The sequence below is a fragment of the Mus pahari genome, chromosome 8, assembly GCF_900095145.1.
Source record: "Mus pahari chromosome 8, PAHARI_EIJ_v1.1, whole genome shotgun sequence".
Taxonomy (NCBI): domain Eukaryota; kingdom Metazoa; phylum Chordata; class Mammalia; order Rodentia; family Muridae; genus Mus; species Mus pahari.
The window spans coordinates 15,901,964-15,908,392 of record NC_034597.1 but is presented as its reverse complement, the minus strand read 5'-3'; the positions used below and the strand labels follow the sequence as shown (position 1 = coordinate 15,908,392).

General features: G+C 46.1%; 1 pseudogene; it reads right to left on the bottom strand.

The window, feature by feature from the left end:
* LOC110325723 overlaps window positions 1-6,429 on the bottom strand; it is a 39,901-nt pseudogene that overhangs the window by 32,420 nt on the left and 1,052 nt on the right.

Below are 6,429 nucleotides of genomic sequence, written 5' to 3'. Positions count from 1 at the left end.
AACCCACTGTGTGTAGAACAGGCTGCCATGGAACTCACAAATACCTACTCGTCTCTGCCTTCTGATTCCTGGGATTAAAGGCACGCATCCCCTGGTCTCCCTCCCCTCTCTCTCCCTCCCCCTCCCCTCCCCCCTCTCCCTATCTATCTATCTTCACCATGTGTCTCCCAATTTTCAGGAGTACTTAGCTATAGAAATGTTCAGCGCCTTCCCAGGCGGCATGACTACAGACCATACCCTGCCACAATATCCAGACACCAGAACCAACAGAAACTGCCAAGCAGCTTTCCATGGTAACGGGAGAGACAGATTGTTATCACTATGGTCTCATAGTCAAAGAGGCAGTGCAGCAGCTACCAAAGACCTGGAGCCTTTCCCTTGTACCAAGATTGTGTGCCGAAAATTAATCAGAGAACTGAGTCTTAAAAAAACAAAAAGAGAAAGAAAAAGAAGGGGTAGTGGTTACTTTTCTTTCAATACCAAGAAGCTAATGCTAGAAACAATTTAGGTACTTCCAGTCAAGTAAGGTGCCAAACATGTACAAGATCCCCAGAAGATCGGTTCTAGAAACATCTTATGATTTGAGAGAGGGCTTCATGATACCTCATTTGAAGATTTGTATGCAGGTAGCGGTCAAATGGCATAAGGAAGGACATATTCTTCAATGGTATAAACAGTGGCAAGGTCCCCATGTTCCTGTAACAAACCCTTGCCTCACCCCTGCCCTGTGTGCAGCCCAATAGAGACTCATTGGGTCTTTAAACAGATAACATGAGAATAGGACGAGTTGGAAAGGGGAAGGGGATGAGCAGGAGGGAGTCAGTAAGACACGGTAAATGGAGGTGACGCCAACAATACCACGTCATCCACGTACACAGAATGGCCACAGTGAGATCCCATGGGATACACAAGTGACATATGCTAATAAAAACATTTAAAACAAAGCTCAGTGGCTCATGAAGAACAGAAGCCAAGATCGACCTCTGACCCCCATACACGGAGGGTCCCCCACATGTACATACAACGCAGGGACAGTTATCAGATACAATGAAATAGCACATGCATTAAAATGAAGCAGTACAGAAGACACCCTTGAAACACTCTCCGCTTTGGGGAGACCATTGTCACACATGGTATAGTTTATTTCTGTGGTGCTGGGGTGAGGACAGGGACTCGGATATGTTTACTGTAAAGGTGGTCTCTACCTCTGAGTTACACCTCTGGTTCCTGAAAGTCCTCTGTAGTAGTATTGTCTTATCAGGAAAAGGTCACAAAAAGCCTGAAACACAACAGTGTGGGGAAGAATCAGACACTCTCATTGTCTGCAGCTTCCACTACACCTGAGAAGCAAAGTCTCCCCCGCCCCGTCTTTGTGTGTGTGTGTGTGTCTGTGTTTGTGTGTCTGTGTCAATGTTTGTGTGTCTATTGATTGAAATCAAGCACAGGGTACATACATACTAGGCAGGCACTCGAACAGTGAGCATCATTTCGAGTCCTATTATGTTTAAGTGGCTAAAAAAGCCACACAAGGGGCTGGTGAGATGGCTCAGTGGGTAAGAGCACCCGACTGCTCTTCCGAAGGTCCGGAGTTCAAATCCCAGCAACCACATGGTGGCTCACAACCATCCNTAACAAGATCTGATGCCCTCTTCTGGAGTGTCTGAAGACAGCTACACAGTGTACTTACATTTAATAAATAAATAAATAATCTTAAAAAAAAAAAAGAATTGTGTGTGATACAGCACTGTTAATTAGAAAAAATAGAGAATACTTTATAAATTTATGTTTCTTCGGGGGCTGGTGAGATGGTTCAGTGGGTAAGAGCACCCGACTGCTCTTCTGAAGGTCCAGAGTTCAAATCCCAGCAACCACATGGTGGCTCACAACCATCTGTAACAAGATCTGACGCCCTCTTCTGGAGTGTTTGAAGACAGCTACAGTGTACTTAAATATAATAAATAAATAAATGTAAAAAAAAAATTAAAAAGTCACACAAAAAATGGGCTTGGATACCAACACCCCAAGTCACCATGGACATCCTGGTTTTAGTAATGACCAGTTTTCCTGTTGACTAACATTCATATCATGGAAAGAGGCATCTCCAAGCTTTTCTCTCCTATTGACTGGCTATGTTGAAATTCTCACCCTGGGAATTTGCCAGAACACTTGGCCCTATCACCTCACTTAGACTTTTTGGTGGTGACACCAGGTCAGCCCTCACACCAGTGTACTTTACATGGCTCTTTTTCAAGACCCTAGACAACCTGGAGCCTCCCTTCTCTCACACCTTGTAGGTCATCAGGTCAGAGAGCAGCATCATGTGCCTCCTGTCGATGCTCATGCCATGGTTGACCACTGTGTATTCGATCTTATTGGTGATAGTTGTCTGAACAGCCTCAATGCCTCAATGCCCAGAGTTTTCTCTAGAAGGGAGAGCTAGGAGTGAGCAGAGGCAGCCTGTTCAGGGAGCCACTCTACTCCCACTTCTTGCCCTATCTGACAAGCACAAAGCAAATCCCGCCCTGTTCCCCACAGCAGACTGATGGGTATTTGAAGAGAGAGCAAATGTCAAGGTCAGAAAACTCTGCTGCGTATTGGCTGAGGGTCCATAGGGGATGGCACCTCATAGATGTTATTGGAAGTGTTTCCTGTGCCTTTTACACCAAGGGTGGCCGTTACTGCCCATAGGTTATCACCTTATACTGGAGGTTTGAATTTCTCGATCTTGGTCTGCTCATAGGCTGGTCAGATATGGATGACAGCTTTGGCATGACTGGGATGCCCTGTTGCCACCTGCATTCAACGCAGAATACTCATGATGTCACAATCACTTGGTCCCAACTGAAAGGTTCTTAACCAGGGCAGAGTGAAGGGCTGGTAACCTAGGATATGCCATTCTCAGCCATCCTTACTTCAAGTGTGTAATCCAGGGGTAGTATGCATTGTTTGGCATTGTTAGGAAAAATATGATACGGGAGATTGTGACCAGATCTACAATCATCTTGAAGAGAGAGGAGAAGGAAGACTAATGTACGGAGTTGCAGGCTCAGAACAAAGTATAAATGCTGGGTGAAGTTTTGGTGAATGAAGGCAACAAACTTAACAACCCAAGTGTCAATCCTGGAACCCAGAGGTGGAAAGAGGGAGCCAACTACCACAAGCAAACCACACATTTCCATGCCTCAAAATAAGTAAAAACTAGAATAAGCCCTTGGGTACATGGCGTTGAAGTACTGGGGTGCCACCCATGGTCTCTGTGGTGATGTGGTCCCCAGCTCAACCCCTGGTGATTTCTCCAAGAGAGAATGCATGACCTCCATATGGCTGGATCCTTTTTCAGAACCTGCAGCACATGGAGCCCTGGCAGTTTCCTTAAGGGTGAAGCACAGCAGAGCTTCACTGTGACCGCTCACATCTGCAGATGTCACATGCACCTGGACATATACATGAAGCCCTGCACTGCCTCATCATTACCATGTTGGAACCCAGGGGACATTACCAACAGACCTCTGCAGACTTTCACGATTGGCTTCCATCCTTGATGGAATGATGGTTCCTTAATAAGTCTTGGTAGTCATTTCTGTGTCACCTCCTGTACCATGCACTCTAATTCCCAGAATGTCACACACTGATCTGTACACAAAGCTCACAGGAACACACCTGTGCACTCACACAAGCAGATGACAGGAATCTCACTCCAAGAAGGTCTCAGGCTGAATGAACTGGAGATTGGCCTAGCTCCATTCAACTGTTCTTGCTATAGTGCATATGTGTGCTCCTGAGTGTGTTCTTGCTATAGTGCATATGTGTGCTCCTGGGTGTGCTCCTGGGTGTGTTCTTGATCNAGTGCATATGTGTGCTCCTGAGTGTGTTCTTGCTATAGTGCATATGTGTGCTCCTGGGTGTGCTCCTGGGTGTGTTCTTGATCTAGTGCATATGTATGCTCCTGAGTGTGTTATTGCTATAGTGCATATGTGTGCTCCTGGGTGTGGCCAGGCTAGTTTCTTCTTCCTGGACAATGGCGCAGGGAAGCATCTGTATACACACACACATGTGAGACTCTGTGGCTTTCTGAGATCACACTGAATGAGAAGTATGTCCATGAGATTGAAAAGCCTGAGGCAACCCTTAATTAACGGCCTGGATCCATTGTTATGACTCCATGAAGATCACTTGGTAGAAGAAAATCAAGAAAAGGGCACCTGCCTGTCACTGGTTCTCTGAGAGGTCAGCCTGGTGAATGCAGAGAAATAAATCTTAGTTCATGATAGGGCCTTCCCCTGTGGGATGACTTTGCCTTGATTTTAGGCAATCCTTCTTCCCCCATGAATAGTGGAATAGAATTACAAGTGTATGTGTTCACTCATAGCCTAGGAAGCTTAATTTGAAAAGTATGCCTTGCATATAAAAAAACAAGGCAGGCCAGGAACTCCAGTTTTAGAGCTATGTTTGGTTCCCAGCACTGGGAAGGCTAAAGTTGAAGGATCTGGAGTTGAATACTCGGCCTGGGCTAGAGAATAAACAATACCACTAGAAAAGAAAGACATACTCCTTGGCTGTTCCAAACACCCATGGCCACCCTGAGCTCCTTAGTAAAGTGAACTCAGATTAGGAAATTGACTAGGGGGACTCTGAATAATGTATGTTTCTAGAAAATATTGCTTCACCTTTGTGATATCTTGGTTTTTTTCTCTTTTGCCACAGCGGTCTCTTTAATCTTTCAATATATCTATTGAGCTATCCAGGAACTTTATGTACACTCTATGGCCTCAAACTCAGAGAGATCTGCCTGACTCTAGCACCCATGTTATAGGCATGTGCCTATACCAGGATAGAATGAATGATTGGGAAAATTAGACCACCTGGGCCATTACAGAACTAATCCTGAGGTACACAGACAGGAAAGAGGGACCAGATCCCTACTTCTTGTCACATCACTGCCCAGGGAGGAAGGACAACAATTATAAGCCATGTGGTCAGGAGACAGAAGGAGAACATGCCCAAAGATGCTCCAGAAGGAGGGAGCTGTGACCACGGCCATTTCTTCCTGGCCTTGGGCCAACCCCACTGAACTCATCCAGCACAAAGTGCATATTGTCTCACCAGCAAGGCTTCCAAGACAGTGACTTTCATTGTTCTCCTGTTCTGCATGGGCCCACAGACCCCCAAGAGCTCCCAGAAAGGGGAAATAATTGTTCGTAGCCTAAGAAGCGATAGAAGAATCTGTCCAAGTCCTCTCCCTGCCGCCCTCACTGTCGATTTTCTATTGTCAGAGTGATTTACTCCTCCAAAAGTCTACCGTTGCCAGTCTGGGTAAACACCTACTTGTTCAGGTCCCTTCTACTTGGAAACTCGTTGCTTCCTATAGGAGGGTAAGTACTGTATGCAACCTTAGGCTCTGGGTGTTGGGATAGACTGCTCCCACATCAGAAGTCTGTGGATGGCAGCATGTAGCAGTCAAGTCACCCGGAACAGCTGGACATCATCATCCTAACAACCTAAAGTTGCTCAAAGCTCCAGTGAGAATTCTCCAGGTCACAGAAACCAGCTTGACTTTGGTCTCAGGAAACCGTCTCTTTTAGATACATATAATAGTTATCCAGGAGCTATAGAAGACCTTTTAGAGGAATTTGTACCCCACAGATTCTGGATGCCCACATTCACATAACCTGTTTCTCGGGGTATGCTTTGAGGCCATATTTCATGGTTCCTATAGATGCTGGAGAACAAAACTAAAATAACCAAAAATGGTCCCAAATGCATCGAATGAAACAGATATTAATGGCACACTGAACTACTAGGAGGCGTCTGGTGGATGTCAGTGTCTGTAAGACCTGGAGAGACAGTGCACTTCACCTCTTGCTACAACGACCACCACGAAACACTGAACCTAGGGGGGCTTGTGTGCTGTCTGGGACGTGGAGAAGGGCAGGTCAGGGAGTTGTAATCATTCACAATCATGATGAAGAAAGAGCAGAGGGAAAGCTAATGGGCTGAGTTGGGCCATGAAGAGTGAGAGCTGACTCAACAACCTGGCCAGGCATTTAGCAACATGGTCGCGAAGGAGTGCAGCCCTTGCTCTCATTAGTGACTCCTAACCAGTCCAACTCCTGCCTGCCTCTCCACGAGATGAGGCTTTGCCTCACCTTGGGGATAGCTCTTGCTGTTCTCCATGGTGCTGCTGCACACCACAGCCTCGCTGAGAACAGCAGCTTTGCCAGGTTTCAGGGTGTAGTTGAAGTAGCCCACCATTTCAGTGTGTCCAGCAAAGTATCCTGAGACATTAGTAACAAAAATCTGCAGAAGTCCTCAACAGTAGCTTCCCCCTTGGTCTTCTGAGTCAAATTTAAAAAAAAATATGGTGGGTTCATGGATGCACAGGAGCACACATGCACACACACACACACACACACACACACACACACACAC